General features: G+C 36.2%; 1 long non-coding RNA gene across 1 annotated transcript; it reads right to left on the bottom strand.

Moving 5' to 3' along the window:
- Positions 1–9,898: 9,898 nt before the first annotated feature.
- LOC138067519 (uncharacterized) lies at positions 9,899–18,290 on the bottom strand. The gene is made up of 3 exons (XR_011141640.1): positions 18,172–18,290; positions 15,123–15,315; positions 9,899–13,950 (listed from the first exon to the last, which is right to left on the bottom strand). It is a non-coding gene; the product is annotated as an uncharacterized lncRNA (long non-coding RNA).
- Positions 18,291–19,272: the final 982 nt, after the last annotated feature.

Raw genomic sequence — 19,272 nt, 5'->3', positions numbered from 1 at the left:
AAACAAGGAAAGGAGGATAATCTTTCTCATAAGTATTGTCTACTGAAGTTCTGAGCACCATTTTTTTTTCCATGCAAGGACTACTACATAAATAAAAGGGGCTTTTCTCCCTGCCGTTGAGATTCAGTGCAGAAGCAGATTGTATCTCCTGATTGCTGTTCCTGCGTTTAGATGCAGAGGTAAATCCCTCCATTTTTTTTTTCATTTTATGAGGCATGCCTTGTAATATTAATTGTAGTTTTAATCTGAGATATTTGTACCCTTTACAAGGAAGATACATTAGCATTTTATCACTTTGTATGCTTTGTCTTAATCAAATCAATCAAAATGTTGGACAACAGTACCAACTGTCTCAACAGTATATAAAGACTTTCCTTTCTCGTTAGCTATACGTGTAAGATGTCTTGCATCCAGCAAAGAAGTCTGGACTGAAGCTAGCTCTGTTATTTAAGGGGTAGATCTGGACTGTAGTCTTGATTTTGACAGACATTCATATGGATATACTTTACCTAGCCAAGCCTCGATACTGCTAATAGCATGGAGGTCTGCAAGGATTAACTTCTTGGCAGATTTGAAGGGACCATGCCAAGCTGCATACTGCTGCAGCTATACAGCTAGCAGTAGCCAAAGCTAATATGAAGATGTGTGGATATGTCAGAGCACTGATTTCAGGGTAGACATGCCCTTAAATGCCCAAGTCCTGCCCGCCATCAGTAGTGTGAATACCATTGCTGAATCAGGTTGGGTATCCTAACATAAAGACGTGTTTAGAAAGTTACGTTTTAACATAATAGACATCCATGGTTGAATTTGTATCTGACTGAGGAGCCTAAAATCTGAACTAACCAAAGTGGTTGAGAGGTGTTAAAAATGCTAAATTCTTTATAAATAAGAATGCACTGAGACACATGCAGTATATATTCTGCATTGTCTGCATTTATGATTGATGACATAAAAAATGTGGTCCTAATTGAAGCAGTGAACTGTAGCACTTGACAAAAATGTCTCAGGACGTGTAATTTCTTGTAAAAAATATAAATAAAACAAAATATTCCTATATAAATCACAGTAACAAAAGGAACATGAAGGCGCAAAAATGTGACTCCTGCAAAATTAGTGGAAGCTTTGTCATTGATGACAACAGGCCAGAACTTCACCTGGGGAGATTACTTTGCTCCTACCTGTCTCCTTGCTGTTATTCCTGGTATGACTAAGTAGACATACTATTTGTACTAATGGCAATATTTCAGAATGTTGTATATACATGAAAGTACCATACTTATAACTTCCAGACTTAGGGGACAAAACGGCTATTCCTCGTGCTCACCATACAGCACAAATATCAAACCATCAGGGAAAGGAACCATTGTCCTTCAGGGATGGAACCGGGCCTCTCTGGAGCCCCGCTGGTCATCCTGGGCACAAAGCTTGAAAGCTGGTGTCTGCGCTAATTAAACTGGGTGCATAGAGGTAACAGTGAAATGTCCCGATTTTCTTGAATTTCCCTTTGTATCTCAATTCTTTTTCTTTTTTCAACAGATTTGCCAGTCTTTTTTCTTGCTTCCCCTGTGAATGTTGACAAAATATTTGGTAATTTGCTTTTTGCATTTTTAATCTTGTTTTTTAATAAAGTATCTGCCTTTCTTTTCCCCCCATAAAACGCTACGGCTTTCCATCATTACACAGCAAAAACTTACATTAATAGTTAAAGATGTGAATTTAAATAAGGAATATAAGATTTGATCCCACATGCATGCAGTCTTTTCCACACTGAGAAGCAAGGGAATGTGACCCAAAAACTGCATGTGCAGTAAGTTTTTTTGCAGATTGTATTTTTGTGTGCATCAGAGTACAGCATACTATGCTAATGGCTGTATATTCTGATAGCATGATTTATTCCTGCTCATCTTGTGTCACTGACTCTATCCTCATTGTGAATGACGACAGTACAAAATCATTTAAAGCTACAAAATCCTTCTAAATCAATACTATTCAGTCCAGCAGTTCAGGGGTGTAAAAAATACACTGTATCGGCTGTTTTCTATTCTACTGTATATATTTAAATTGGACCTTCGGATGACCATTTATTACACTGCATGTTATGGGTTCCCAAAAATAAATGACTTTTTGACATAAACTTTCAGGCTTTCTAAATACAACTTCCACACTGCTTGAGGCTAGAAATTTCATCTAAATATTATTGAATTCCAGCACAACATTAGCATGCAGAGATATTTACAATAACACAGCCATTACAACTCAATCAAAAGCTGATTTCAGCCAGAATTATGCAGAATTAAATCTTGCAGGATTCAAATTATTAAAAATCAGAGACTCAATAAAGTGTGGTCTAGGAGTCCCATTTATCAAGGGAGCAGAAGTGCCTCTACAGTTATAGTGTCTTTTTCATATATATTCTGCAAAAATTTGCATGCATTTTAAAAGATCTGAGTTTAATTCTTATGGAATTCAAGTAACTACACTATATTATATGGCAACTCAGAATCATTTCTTTACGTTTTGCTTTCTACAGCTCACATTTTAAATACATTAGTTTTTATTTCTGGTTCCCACTGGGTAGAAAGATACTAAGCCAAAATGCAAGAAATGTATGGATGTTTGGTTCCAATAAAAGCGGAATCAATGTACCATTAAAAGCAGCTAGAATGAATTCAAAGTAACAATTAAAAACAACATTGCTATGCAAATAGTGTATTGAAAGTAATCTCTCACTTATTATAGTTGACCAGAATGATTGTTTGCAAAATTCATTATACCCATTTTGGCCTTTTTCCAGCTAACCAAATACAAGCAGGGGCAGAGAGTCCAGTTCTCAAAAGAAAGGCTTCTCTCACTCCGTATACTCTCCTCATCCCTTCCCATCAAAATCCTTCAATCAAAACACTCCGTAATTCATTTCAGGGTTTTTACTTTTACCTATGCAATTTGTGATGGAGGGAGTCCTGGCACTTGTCTCACTGCTTTGCAAATCTATGAATCCTTTTCATCATCCATTTCTCTCCAAATCACAAAAGTAAGATCCAAATCTACAAATCTCCAATGTTCTCAAGTGAACCAAGTCTAGTTTGGCCCTTTATAAAATAAGAGTAAGAAGAAAAGGAACAGATCTTCAGCCAACGACTTCAACTGCCATTTCACAGCAAATAAATATCTAGTCACATAGCAGTAATATTGAACTACAAACATACATTATCTATTCCCCTGGTTTTGTCCCTCTTCTATAAATGATGTCAACTGCATTTTTGACTAGTTCCCACTCATTGTCGCACTAAACAGATGTAATGAAATAATACCATATACAGAAGCTAAATGCTCAGTCTGAACACTTGTTTAATTTGAAAGATGATTAAGAATTACCATTGGCAATGATGAAATGCCACAGTTGCAATTTTTGTGACACAGTCCATTTTCACTATAACCAATATATTCTAAATAACCCAAAACTACATTATTCAGTGATGCCAAAAGAAAATATCCTGTGCATTTTCACAATAGCAAACTTAATTAGCCTTGATCATAGAGAATTTTCCTAGGGAATTAAAGAATCGAACCGCCTTCTTCCTACCCCATGCTACAATGTATAAGGCCAGATGACACTGGCTGAAGCTACTGGCTAAAGCAGCAGCCATAAGTAGCGCATCTGGAACTCTAGGCAGGACAAGCATAACATGGACACACGTTCTGGTCTCCTTCTTACCTAATCCCTTTTTCTTGTCCTGCAGTAGGCACCGAACACATAGAGGCTCCCAAGACATATCTTCATGAACCCAATTGTACTGCATAACTGGGACCACTTTCTCCTCTTGGGGCATTCCTAACAGCTTCATGCAGTGCAACGACTACAGTTCTAACTACATGAGGATCTGACCCCAGGCTTTCTGCTCTCATGATTGGAAAGGAAGGATTTGGCTCTGATTGCCATATTCCAACTTTAATTTCATCCTTATTTAAGATTAATTCCAAATTGACCAATAATTCTTTTAAGTAAACAGCTCAAAATTAAAGGGAAATAAGCTTAGAATAGCTCAGTCAGCAGTAAGAACAATCCAAAGCTAAACCACCACTAAGAAAAGGTGTTAAAACACCATCTGCAGATGTATTTAAAAAGGGATTATAGGACACACTGAAGATTAGATGATCTAACATCTCTTCTAGATGTAATCTCTATGATTCTACTGTTCAATTGGCTTAACAAAGCACAATCATATTAAAGGCATTCACATAAAGTCCAACAGTACAGGGTTATTCATGCAAAATTCCCATTGCCTGAACAAAAAATGGTCCTAAAATAATCACCAATGACTTGATTTTTATCAAGTTATGACACATAAAATTAAAACTGTGTGTTCTTCACTCCACCGTATTGCTTTGGGGGTTTTATTCCTTTTTTTTTTTTTTTTTGAGTAGCATTGTATTTCAGTAACATGCATGAGGAAATTATACAGTTATACAATATTGGCCGAAATTTACTTCTGATGTAGGATACAGAACACTGTTCAAGTCAACGAAAGCTGCAAGGGCACATCTAAAGGCAGAATTTGTCCCTATATAATACAAAATTACACACCTGAAGAAATGGAAAAACTAAAATAAGGAATTAGGTAATTTAAAGGCAAAGGTTGCAATTTCCATCAGAATTTGAATGCCTATCATTACAAATGTATTATGCTCTTTGATATGTCCAATGAAAAGAGATTATTTTGCACTCGGGGAACATATTTTAATGCCACTTAAACTTTCACGCTATAACAAACTTCAGAAAATGAGATTTTCCTCAAAGAAATGAGAATATTTCTTTATATTCAGACTTGTTGTTGCTGTTGTTTCCCAGGAGATTTCGGAAATAAAATGGTAAAATTACTACAGGAAAAGTATGTCTGTGTGTGTGTGCATGTGTATGTGTGTCAGGCAGAGAAAGTGTTTTCACAAGTAAATAAAAAAGTACTCCTTTAAAGACTAAAATCTTTAAATCATATTTATGAAAGCTACTACTTTTAATAGCCTTTGCTATGGATGAGAAGAATTTTTCATTCACAAATGAATATATGAATTAAGACACATACTCAGACATAATTAAATATAATTGCAAGTATATGAAGAGATCTAATTCAGATATCCCTCCTGAAAATACAAGTATCAAGTTAACAACAATGCATCACGAAATCATGTCTAATGATTTTGGCCCATTATATTTCTTTAACGCAAAGGAAGCTATCAAACGAAATCTTGAGAAAGCATGTATTCGTAAAGAAAAGAGATGTTCACTTTACCGCACGTATCTTTCACATCCAATGCTCCCCAAAGTGTTTTAGAAACCAGTATCTTCGGCAGACACTGGTGGACGCTGGAAATGCACATTGCCAGAACAGAGCTTTGGAAATTATATTTCTTTCACTTACAAAGGGAAGTCGCTGACAAGAGGAAAGGAGTTTCAAGCTTCCCTCTCAACTCTCATGAACAACAAGGAACGTTCTTTCTTTAAGGCAGCCACCAGAAAAAATTCCACTGATGTCAACAGGGCATGGATCAGATCCCACCGCTGGGCCGAATGGCGCATGACTTAATGCTTTAAAGGCTGGAACCTTTTTAAGAGATATTCCTTTAATACAACTTGCAACACTAAAATTGACGAAAATCTTCCTACAGATTTCAAACGGAAGAAGAATGAAATGTGTATTAAAGTACAGATGAGCCCAGTCTTTTTTGATGACTGAGAGAGCACAACCCTTCCACCTAAGCGTAAGCAGGCTGTACCCCATACTAACTGAACTACAGAGATGCTTTTTTCCAATTATTTTGATGCATGTACAGGCATTACTGAAACAACAGTACTAAAGATGTACTAAAGAGTACGCGCTTTCTTCATTTTTATTTCTTATGCTCTCAAACAGTATAAAAGAGTAACAACAGTGGGAGACCACATTTTTTGTGTTTGCACAGCATCTACCACAAAAGTTTCCAAAGCTATCTAATGCAATGTGGAGGTCTAATTCTTGTTTAAATTAATGGGGAACAGATACCCCAAATCCCCTAGGATCAGCCATAACAAACACCTTATTATCACCTTTTATGGTAGTCCATCTCAGTTCAATTGCTTTCCAACTGTAAAGCAATAACAATTTGGTCCACACAATTTGCAGTAAATAAATCACAAAAAAATGATTGCAGTTCCATTAAATATAGATAAATGAAAGATGAATGAAAATTCTGCTAAATAAACATATAAGCATCAGTAAATTATAAAAAATATTTTCTGCTGAAGACAGAAGTGTTACAAAATGCACTTATTTATTTCTTAATTTTAAAATATCAAATATATTAGTTTCTGACTTGGAAAACCTTATATAATTTTCTTTTTCCTCTGTCAGGATAGAAAGCCTTAGAATCAATTGTCAATACTCATCTTGACTTTCACTACTTTTAAGGACTGTCAGTTCAGCGAGCTTGTCTTGTTTCCAGTTTATTTTCGTGGGATTTAACCCAGGCCATTTCTAAATGTTACAAAAATTACTTCGTATGATATATTACTTATTTTAATCAAATACAATTTTTTTCTACTTGTCACTGCTATGGCAAACTCGCAGGGGATGGTCTGACTTGTGTACATTTCTGACAGTGAAATCGGTAACAACAGCTGCTTTGTGCCAGCTAGCGCATGTACCGTACCTCTCAAGCCTTGTCATTCACATCTCCCCTAATTACCAAACATCTGCTTTCCATTTCCATTAACACTGCACTACCAGCTTGTCTAGTTTAATACCAATGACTCTTGACCTCCCCCAAGGAAGACACTTTCTGTCAAAATTCCCCCAAAAGAAGCCAGCTCTACACACTAAATTTGTATTTTAAAAAAGAAAGTCATTACCCAAAGGAAAAGCCTCCTGCAACCAGATAAATATGATTAAAAGTAATTCTGAACAAAAGCAGAAGCAAACATCCCTGGCAAATTGTGTTTTATGTCTCCAAGAAGCTTAAGAAACATCTTAAAGCCCAGAAACCTGAATATTAAGCGCAACATATAAAGCGATAGGATACATGACAGGTTACAGTAACAGCCTATAGGTTAGGGTGACTGCATATCTGGCAAATATAGAACTATTACCTGTAATGATATCTGTCTACTTAAATAGAGACCATAATGGAAGGTCCCAACTGCCTTTATTATTTTTTTAATTATAGGTTATTATAATGGTGTTAATGTTCACTGGTTAATCCAGGATCCTAAAATTCAAAAGAATTATGACTCTATAACTTATAGCAATTCTTTTTCTTTATTCCAGGTTGTGATCTCATAAAAATTTATTCCTATTTGGAAATCAGATGGTACTTAAAATATTTAATAGCTTCATTTTGTTTTCAAGTTACAGTACACTATAAAAGTACAAGAATAAAAAAGGTTAAAAATGGGGAAAAGTCTTCTTTTAAAATGACTGTAGGATATTACCATTGCCCCCCAAACCACAGAAAAGTCTAAGTTTTCCTTAGCCTTGATGACTTTCTCACCCTGGACAATGATCTGTACCTTAAGACAATGTGTTCCTCAAAATGAAATCTATGGAAAAGGGGAATCATATTGTAGGAATTCTGACAATAACTCTGATGAAATTCAACTTGAGCCTCTCCCCTTTTCACTACAATAACCTAATCCATATTTGCTTTTCCACTCCAAAGTTTCCCACGCAGCTATTTCATTAACTGTGAGGCAAATAACCAGAATACCAAGGCATTTGTTTGTCTCTCTGATCCAGAAATGCCATTGCTAGAAATACTGGCAGTAGTTTCATTGCCTTTTATAGCACAGCTAGTTTCTACTCGGGATGGACATTCGAGAGAGATTTACACCAGTGAAAAAGCAATTCTAGTACGTATTCCTCAAATCTGTCAGATATTAAATGTTCAAGTTTAACTTTATTAATAAATATGAAAGATAAATTGCTGATGGCATGGGAAGGAAAATCAGAAGGTAAAATCATAAGCAGCCAATAATACAACATCTTGCTATTTTATACCACTAAATACAAAAGCATTTATAGCCCTTTGCTGCAGGGAATCTGCATTGGCATCAGCTCAGTGTCAGTGGATGCCACCACGGACAATGAGACAAAAGAGAATTAGAGAGAGACGTGATATTTTGGGGGGCTGGGCAGCTTTTTGTTGCTTTTTTAGGAAGAGAAAAAGGTAGCAGGATAAAATGTTGGGAAAACAATGATAAAGACTGTAGGGTTTCAATGTGTAGTATCTTTCTAACTGTCAACCTTCTCCAAGAACCTATCACAGAAAAAGAGTTTAACGGAAGGGGGAAAAATGATCTTTTAATCTCAACAATAAAAGCATTCCAGCCTTTGTATCTGCTGACTTACAAAAAAGTGCTTTCTAACAACAAAAGATGGAGCAGTAACTACATAAATCTCTTCATTCTTGATGAAGACACAATGGAGTATAAGGAAATCAATAGTGTTTCTGCTGTAATTCTTGTTTTTATTATGAGCTGAAAGCAAACTTGTTAAAATTGGATTCTGCTTCTTGTATGTGTGTGCCTTGTGTGTATGAAAAAAAATAAATAAATTAAGATCTAAGAACACCAAAGCAAGAACACACAGCCTTTAAATGCTTATAAATTATTTTCCCCCTAAAACACTTATAAGACTTATGATGCTGTGAAATCTTACATTAGGAAATGGGCATTATAAGACCAATTTACCATTTTACATATATCTTGAAAAATTGATAACAATGTAAAAAAATACCGTTTTAGTGGTTGTTCTGCAGACAGCCAAAATGCCTAAAGGTTACCAACAAAATTGAAATCCATGTATTAAGTAAACTAAATGCACCCTGAAGTCAAATGTTTCCACCTTATTTTCAATAAATTGGCTGTAATGATTTTATCCCACAACATACATTTATAATATATGCCGCTCAAGAATGAGTAATACTGTTGATTTAGCAAAGAAAAGGTGGAAATTATTGCATTTAAAAATAATTAATAGATGGGTCTGCATACCTTTGAATTAAATTAAAAGAAAAATATTTCTTTTTTGTGGAGATGATTGCATTCATATCCTGTTTGGTGTGAAAAGTAGATTCCAAAAAGCTTTTAACTAATTTGTTCAATTTGTTTCAAAGCCAACATGAATAGGCTTGGTGCAAATTCAGATTCATTAAAACTTAATTAATATGCATCATTATGCAAATGAGGTTGCAGTTAATGAGTTCTTAAAAGAAGCTTTCTTTAATTAGTTCAGTTTTAATGGCATCATCATTTATCTGACTTGTTTTTAAAGCCACATGACATACAAAAAGTGACCATCCTCTACAATGTTGCAGTTTTCTGTTTCCTAATTGTGTTTCATCTTAATTCTTTAATGCTGAAAACTTTGAAAAAGTTAAATGTTTTGATGTTCAGTTCTACTGAATGTTATTTCAATTAAAAACACACTGTTTTGTTTAGAGTAGAGATATGTCTCTTCTTTTCAGCTATTTTGCCTCCTATTATCTAGTCACTGTTGTTTTTCAGTGTTATACATACAGAAAAGGTGAGATACGTAACTGTAGTAATTCTTAAACTCCGGGATGATTTATTCTATGCATTATTAGTTGAGTTCAGAAGGTTATATCAATACTCACAACACTTTACTAAAATATGAGAGTTCATTAAGGAGTAATCCTACCAGGAGAATCAGAGGAGAAATGTTGGTGTGAAACTAAACAGGTTAAACAATTACCTCAGGAAATGAAAAGACAAAAGCAATGTAGTTACACAACATTCCTTTAGTTTCATCTCTGGAAGCTTCAGAAATATAATAAGTTTTAAAACATCTTTAAATCTACAAAATATTGTGCTACATAATTACAATTATGTTTTGACAAGCTTTCTTCTGAATATAAGTTGTATGAGGGGAAAAAATTATTATTCTTTTACAACGGTGTCACTTGCAATACAGCAGTAAGAATGATTCTTAGAGCATGAGACTAGTAGGATCCCCGCAATAATCTAAATCTGACCACCTGCATATGGTAGTCATATAGAATCATGAGACTTCTGTGCTTCCTTGTTGAATAGCAAAACCTTTTCACCTTAGTTTTCAGATAGCACATAAATTGCTTACAGTGACAGTAAACTCTATGGAATAGGTTTTTTTTTTTTTTTTTCCTGAAATACATATAAAGCAGCAGAGTGCTGGCCTACAACTAAGGAAGCTGCTTACAAGTAATCGGTATATTTAAGGTTGATTCCAAAAAAATACATATACAATTTGCATGCTTGCAACTCAGGTTCTGATAGGCAGTCCTAACCATCAGACTGATATCAGTAACACTTACCAAGTAAGAGTTTTGTATGCTTTTATGTTTTGTTTATTCACATCTAAAATAGAAAGGACTTATGTCAACACAAAGACTCCTAATGTTTCCAGTGAGCTCTGGATAAGGCTGTTGGCATATTACATATTAAAGGAAAAAGGCTACTCTTTACACATTTCTGTTTAAATTTGGAGAGCTATTTGCATGAGCAAGGACAATTTACCTCACTATGTACTTGAAGGATCAGGCATTCAATAGATAATTCTTTCCTCCATCATCATTAGTTATTGACCACTCAATTATAGCAGCACTTTGAGAGAAAAGTTACTTTTGTAATTCCCTGTGAGTTTTGTAAATACCCTGTGAGTTGTGGTCCTTTTTCCAGGCTGGTCTTCACTTAAAAGCAGATCATTATAAAAGCTGAGGAGATGGAATAACAATAGGCAAGTGGTACCTAAGTAATTAGGCTTCACTATATGCAGCACAGAAAAACATATTTCTAAGACAGGTTTTAATGTGTAAGAACAAGACCAGGGAGACAGTATCTTGCAGAGGAGGCCATATGGGAAAAGGCACAGAGGTGAGACTGAAACTCGGGTAGAAGATGGAGTAAAGGAAAGGAAGGGAGAGAATATAAGATCTGGGCAGTGAAGAAGAAAATGACCACTCACATATAGAGGCAAGTAAAACACTAACAGTGCAGGGCACCTGAAAATCATCAGTAAACACTCACAGACTACTTGCAATTCAAGAAGCTTAAGTGACAAAGGATAACCAAGAAACTGTTAGAGCAGAGGGTAGAAATTTCTACCTTCTTCTACCCTCTGCCGTCTAAAATTGACATTTTATGAAGTTTTCCAAATACGGCAATTAGAAATCAATATATAGCTCCAGCTCTCCATCACATCTGGATTTTGATTGGAGAGCAGTAGCTGCAGGAAATTATATTTTGGCTGTGATTCTAGATGGCTGGACAGGCCTATCAGAAGAGTCCAACATAGACTTACTCTAACTTCTACTAGATCAACCTTTTCTCTGTCATCCATGCTTCACCTATCTACACCTCTACAAGCTGGTCAAGCTCTGAAATTAATCAGGGACCTCTCCACCAGTTATCTTAGTCATTTCAAAGCCACAAAAATCTTAAACAAACCCTTTACTACTGCCACCTCTTCCATCTGTCTAGGAAGCAGGGGCTACAAGGTGTCAACTTTGTCACCTGGAAGAACAGAGGATTGGCGGGCAGCATCCAAGAGTTTCCAGGTACCGACTGACACACAGAGCATCTATGCATTCCTGTAAGCTTGTTGCTCTACCCATTACAATCAACATTTCTGTGACTATGCCTGTTTAACAATCAATTGCCAAACACTGATATTAAATAGCAAACATTTTGACAGGGCATATTCCTCTTCTCTCTTTCATTCTTCCTCTTCTCACATAAATATTACAACTAATTAACATGACTTCTATAAGAGGAATAGAGTTCTTCCACCCACGAGTTGTTCTATCATTTGAAGCCTGGGTCAAATATCTAAAATGTCAAACTATCATCATTAAATTGATGTTTTAATCCTCCTTAATACATGACAGAAATGAGCTGTCAATTACAAGAGGAATATTGACATTTTATTCTTGACATCAGTTTCAATGGAAGGAATAAAATACCAATTAAACAACAATTATACACCAGAGTATGACATGTTATATATTTGACATACAGTATAATAACAAAAAGAAAAATCATTTCTCACTAATAGTGAGGAGAATAGGAGTTTATTAAGAACATCAATTACCTCTTGTCTTGATACTTTAGCTTTGTACATCTTAGTTCTCCAGTGGGAATTAAGGCCCAAAACCACAACACTGGCCTAAGTTAAGGGAATGAAGGAAAATCACATAAAAGTCAGTGACTGCTGTCTAAACTGCAACTGGCTCTGGACACTTCCAAGGATGGAAGTCTCTGCAAGGACAGAGACAGAAGAAAAGACACAGACAGATTAAAATAGGAAGACTAATTTTAGGAAAGTTACTTCCATTTGCCAATGTTTCCTCTTTGATCATGATTCCCTTCTAACTTTCAGCACCCCTCAAACTGCACTCACATGTTCAGGAAACATTTCTTCAGATGCAAAGACAATACTGTACCAACAAATCACACAGTTCCAAGGGATTCATCTATGCAGCAATTCCAGCACAGCACTGAGGAGGGAACCAACCATTAGTACAGCTGTGTGCATACCAGAGAATCACTCTCCAGTGATTACAGGGAGAAGGCAAGTATAGGTTGAACTCAGCTGTATCTTTTATTTTACGGATAGCAAATGGCTAGAATATGCCAGGTCCTTCACCTTTTCCAGTGCCAGCTCTTTCTGAGAAAGCTTCCTCCTATTAGGCTTGCATCCCCCATCTTCTTGGGGGATTGACTATAGAATGAGAAGATCTTTCTATCTATGAGTCCAGGATAGCTAGAATTGCCACATTCTCCCCAGTTCTCACATATCAACATTAGAAGCTCTTCTTCCAATGTCAAGCTAAGATGAATTTCAAATCATGGTGCTCTATTTTTAGGAGAAAAAGTTTTAGGATCCAGTTTCATTCATCTTTACAATTTCACCATTGACTTTCACCATTGACCGGAACAGGGCCTTATTTTTAAATATCATATGAAAGCATTTCCTAGGGTTGATATTCTTTAATTAAAATGTTGTTTAATTGTGGACATTAATAGGAAAATTCCAATTTCAGACACTACGCATTGCAGAGAAGGTTTCAGCAGCATGCTGCTATGAAGCCTAAGTACGTCTTGTAAACTGTCTTCAGTAGGAGACAGCAAAAGACAAAGTCCTGCACTCAAATAACCACACCCCATGTTGGATATGAGTTATATTTACATTCAGATGAAAGCTTCATTAGACTGCTGAAGGTGGGAGAAAACCTTAGTCCGAACAGGAATCAGTTCCTAGACTATCATTAGTGTCTTCCAAGAACAGATAAGAATGCTTAATTCTGATTATATGCCCAAGTAAAGAAGAAATTACTCTACTGGAATACTGTGTGAAAGTATACAGACTGAGGTAGTGTAGTTCAAAATATTATCATTCATCAGCTGAGCTGTGGTAACTCGTCACATGCACACCCCAAACTAACCCAGCTGCAAAGGAGAATGTACTTCTTTTTTTAACAGGCTCCTCTCTGGACAATCAGTAGTAACTCATTAAACTGCAGTGTTTCCTTTAAGATACAGTGACCCCTCTTCCATTCTCCCCAAAGTTTTATACTCTTCAGTAAATCAGGCCTCATTTGCATTACAGCAAGAGTGATAGTTTTTGTCACTTGCTCCTACCCTTCATTTTGCAATCATTTCCCTCTGGCGTGAATGACACAAGAAAATGGAGAATCAAACTTATCTAGAGAACGTCCTGAGACATCATCTCTTTCACGTGCCTACAATCCTTCTGCCATTGAAATAGCTGTCTCTTCAACTAAAGAATGTTCTTGAACAGTGACTCCCTTTTCCTCTTAGACTGGATGCTCTCACGTGATTCTTCTTAGCGAACATCCTTCCTTTTTTCCCCTTGGCATCCTCTTTGTAGATGTTATTTCTCTCACAACTGACCTGGCAGGCTGATGAACAAAAACAAAAATACATTTTTATATATGAAGCACCCAAGAAAACTTTGTTTATCTAGTAGTAAAACACTGTAAGGGGTAAGCAGTAAATAGGAAAGAGAACATAAAACTGATGAGCGCTTACCCTCTATTCCCTATTGATGCTTCTACTTAGCCCTACTTAGCATTTCAATCTATATAAAGTCAATGGGCCATATAACCTTCTTCTATATACACTAACCAATTAACATTATTCTTTAATAGGAAGAAGTTTAGGGAATGTTTTTTTCCTATTTGATTCAAAGTAACATTGTTAGTAAAAGACAATGCTGATGAGTGCAAGAAGGTGCACTTCTCTGAAGACAACTGATTGTAAATATATCTAAACTACTGCAAATACATGCATTTGTCTTGAATAAAAGAGCCATCTAAGCAATATTTTCTTAATGCTAAGCAAACGGTCAAGATTCCCATTACAGTAGTTATACTTACAAGACTACTCAGGAAGCATCAACTTAATTTTTTTAAAAAAAGATACAGTAAGATATAGTAAAGTAAAAAGGATTCTGTCAGATTAAAATAAAAAATTACCTTGTTGGTTTTTGTTTCGGCTATGAAAATAAGTTTGTCAAGTTCACTTTGTTCAGAGCCTCTTTACGCACCATTTCACTTGCAGTTTTTCAAGCACTAAAAATAATGCCTCAACACTGGCAAGGAGGGAGGGGTGGTCCCCAGTGTCTAAGCAAGTCTATGTCGGATCACTTTGAGGGAAGTTTCTCTACTAGTATCCAAAAAACCCAGTTTCAGGAGTTTCAGCCAATATAACTCTTTCAATATTCTTTGCATCTTGCTACTGCAATATGTTAGTAACACAATGTGCAAATGACTGTAACATCATCTGAAAATTGGGCTCAATTTATGACTTCTTTCCTTATTCCACTATCACTTCTTCAATTATGGTTTTCAAGACTTCATGGTGGCCACTGTTAGACGAACCATCACAAAGAAAGACAGTGCCTCAACAGCAAGAGAACGGCCCAGTGTCTTGCAGATACCTACCCACATCATCTGTTTTTTTAAGTATTTCTAGAATGCCATTTTTATTTCATACCAGTAAGATGTCACCTGTACCTCCCCTTCAGAAACAAACACGTATGCTTCTCAAGATAGTTGCCTAAGCTTCTTACCTTCTGCCTTTACTTTTAAAGCAGCAAACTGTAAACACAGCAACAGAAAATAGGTGAGATTTCTGAATTTCTGTGGAGTGAACTGAAAAAAATCTGCATGCAAAAAACTGTACTAGCCCTCTTCTCAATGGCTTCTTATCAGCAACACAGGCAGCAGTACTGACCATTCGGACAGACTTCGGAACATGTAGTACTGTGGAATGGGAGAGATTACAGTAATAATTTATGAGAGATGATACACTGATAATGCAGGAAACTGACAAATCTATCCAGTACACAGTAGAGGAGCCTAGTATTTTTAACTCAGAACACAAAATCAGAAATAGGCAGATGAGATATTTTTTGAACAGGTAATAAAGGGGATAGCTCAGGATTTAATAGCAATGGGAAGATAATTTATTGGATTAGCAACACTGCAAGACACAGGCTGTCCAATGCACCCTTGCATGCAGCAGAGAAAACTCTGGAGAGACGGTAAGTAAGAGGAGAGCTATTTCAGACCTAAATCTGATCAGTTAGGACTGGCTGAAAATCTGAATACTCAAAGTAATTTGAAACAATGTTATTGTGAAAAAGAATGTATGTGATTTGAAAAAACAGGAAAAAATAGAAAGTAGTACTACCACAGCAATGGAGTTGACAAAAGAAAAATCCAGCAAACTTGGAAAATTAGTGGCTAAAATCCCACGAAAATATAATCTAGATAAATTACTACAGAAAAGTAAAACCTGATTGCAAAGACTATTAATCTAGTATTTGGGATGCTGCCCCTAAGGATCTTTTTCCAAATCTGGCAATATTCAAAATTGTCCTCAATGACTTGGATGATATAATAAAGAATACATTTATAAAATCTGGGTAGGATGGCAAGAAGGAGCTTAGAATTTAAAACAGTCTCAATATACTTAGAGGAATGGTCTGAAAACAGAAAAAGTGCAAACTAGTTCGTATAGGGATGAAAGAAAATCACATGCAGAAATCTACAGCAGGCAATAATTGGCTAGGCTGGTCCTGAAGGCAGTGTTTAGGTGACTACAACAGATCTCAGATCGAATATAAGCCAATGCTGGCACTGCAAGAAGTGTTAAAGTCATTCTCGAATTATTTACAGGAGTATCTTAAAAGGAAGAGAGAGAGTTCTTCTCAACCAGGAATGGAGTATCCTCAGCATAAATGTGTCCAGTTGGAGCACCTTGTTTAACAAAGATGTAGATCAAGTATGCAGAAGTATCATAAAAACAGTAAGATGTTTAGAACATATGTCCTGTAAAGAAAATGTTAGGAGAAAGAGCATGTTTAGAATTCAAAAAATGAGGAAGGAAGCTTTGCCATAAATAAAAGATTCTTACAAAGATTGCAAACAAGACTGCTTTGTGGTTACTGAGGATAGAAAGGCCCAGTTAATTTGTAGAAAGGAAAATTGGTTAGATATAAAAATGTTTCTAAGTATAAGAGCTAAGAAATGAAATAAGTTATTTAAGTGAAGCACCATCTTGGAAATTAGATAAACAGCTACCAAGGATGTTTCTATATACCTTTTCACAGAAGAGGTGAATGCACCATCTTAACTTACAGGGTTTCATGTAACTGAGTCGCCCAAAGTGCAAGTTTCCCCATACTTCCTCTACAAATACTCTTCCTCTTAGAAATCAGCTTTCTTTCTTTTTGCTTCTTTCTTTTTGGCCCACTTGGAAGGCTTTTCTAGGATCTGATCGTTTGAATCGTTCAGAACCTTGTTCTCCTTTCCAGTTTACATTTCCCCGTTTGCTCTTATGCCAAGCCTGGCCTTCCTCCTAGATAGTTCTTCTTGTACATTTCTTTCTGCTAATGTAATTATACCAAAATCTTTTACAAAGGCCCAGAAAAGAAATTTTAAAATATGAAAATACAAATCTGTGCAACTAAAAAATGAAGAATTTTAGACAAGATCCTAAACTGGACCCACGTTTTGTGATTTTGACTATCAAACGACTGAGGAATAATTTTGGAACTCCACATGATTGCGGAGCTTTCTCCTCATTTATGATATATGTTTGCTTGTTCCTTTTCATATGGGCAAGAGACTGTTTCCAGCTATTTCATTTCTCTGGTAGTTGAAGTTACATGTCAGCAGTCTATTAAAATGAGAAAAGTCTGTTCCACTTTCCTTTATGTGTTCTTAATGGATCCCTATCAGTAGGCTTAATCATAAGAAAACTCTGGACTGATACTCAAAATAAAATCCTTCCATGCTGTTAAAACCTTGCCTCCGCTGCGGCATAAATTTATCACAAAAGCATACCACAGTGTTCTGCCTTCAGTTCCTCTCTCTTTTCCAGCTTGTGTTCTCAGGAACATCCCTTAACTTCTCTGAACTGTTTTCAGTTTAGATCGTTGGCCTGGTCCACCTAGATATTAACCACTCACCCAAGCACAGAATGACTTCTCTCTATATATACACTTTTTCAACATCTAGCTCGATGAGGCTTCAGTTTTGGTTAAGGTCTCTACTTACAATTGCATTGTAAATAATAGTGACTATTGACCCTCATTACAAACTTGCCGTCACCCGCTCTGATTAATTAAAAGGCAATCTGACAATGTGAAAAGGCAAAACAGTTCTGTTGTTACAGATTTTCAACTCATTCTCAAGCCTAACAAAATTATGCTATAATTAATATTTGGTTAATAGCAAGTGTTCACTATTTATATTATATAGTGCAAGAATTCAAAACCAGTCAAACTAAAACACAGCTTCTCTGAAGACAGATCACTACATCTGGCAATGAAATTACCAGATGTTACCTCAGAAGTGGAGGTAACAACTATGTAGCCAAGCAGATTGGAGAATGAAAAACCACTTCCTTCCATTAGGTAGTTTCAAGTTATTCCGTCACAAGAAAGAGCAAAAGGAAGATCAATGAAATTAAGGAACAACAAATTTAAAACTGGTAACAGGAATTCTGCAAAAGAAGAATGTTCTTTTCCCTGAAAACGGGAATTTAGTAAGATTAAAATAAATTCATTATAAATGTACCTGGAAAGAAATAGTGTCAGATGAAATACTCACTCTCCAACTAAAACAATCAGCATACTCCATCAGACTGCTGGATATGAATCAACGGGAAGGCCTTGTCTAAAGCGTAATGTTAGTATGCCTCAGGAAACGGGAGCCAATTAGCAGATTACACATGCTGGTGGAGATGAGGCACACGACCAGTTCACCATATCCTAAAGGCAAAGTTCGACCTAGGCTTCCTCTTTCTGAGCACGCACTTTGTGTTGCTGTGTACGCAAGGCCTAACACATTTTGCATTCTGTAACTGCACTAGAGTTCCTCATAAACCCCTCCGATGCAGCTGTTGCCAGTTAAAGATAGGCAAATGGACCAGAGAGACTTAGAAATGCTCAGCCTGGCATCATGGGTAACAAATCTACAACAGAGCTGCCTTGCAGAACTTCAGGATCCAAGCCAGTCCAGTCCAGCATGAGCAATTTTTTCCAAGAGCACTAACCGTGAGTGCCCAGTCATGAATAACCAATCACTCACCGTCAGCAGCCAAGTTTGGGATGTTCCTCTGAACTTCCACAGTTCCTCTAGAAAAATATTTCTGTTTCCTAAGGTGTGTCAGTTTTTGAGGCCATCATTTACAGATCAATTTTCTCCCTATATCACATGGAAATATGCAGTGTCACAATCACTTTTACTCAACAGGAACCAAGGGTTAAGCCACACAGTATTTCCACAGTAAAAGAAATTGTATGTATTTTCACTTGCAAGCTCATAACCTTTTTCTGTGCATAAGATTTATTTTTAAAAGAAAGAGAGCGTGTATGAGTCAAAAGGTTCATTTACAAGGCTGTCATGGAGACAGCATTTTTAAATAACCACAGCTACATCAAATGATAATCATCAAACCAAATAAACTAAATGCCAAAATACTCTGAAACCTAAAAATAAGAGCCAGGTCTAAATTACTCTAATTTCTATGGCTTTACAGCATTTCAGGAGGTAAGTCACGTTCTGAGTGCATACTCTTTGTTTTTCATTCTTGAAGAGCAGTGAAGTGGTTTGTGAATCAGGCTTTTAAGACGTTTGGCTGTAGCAAAATTGTAATAAAAAATGCATAGTATGTACTTAAGAAGGAAACTAACACCTCTGCCATAAATT

This window comes from Struthio camelus, chromosome 5, assembly GCF_040807025.1.
Source record: "Struthio camelus isolate bStrCam1 chromosome 5, bStrCam1.hap1, whole genome shotgun sequence".
Classification (NCBI taxonomy): Eukaryota; Metazoa; Chordata; class Aves; order Struthioniformes; family Struthionidae; genus Struthio; species Struthio camelus.
The sequence above is the reverse complement of the archived record's forward strand: the minus strand, read 5'-3'. Positions and strand labels throughout refer to the sequence as shown.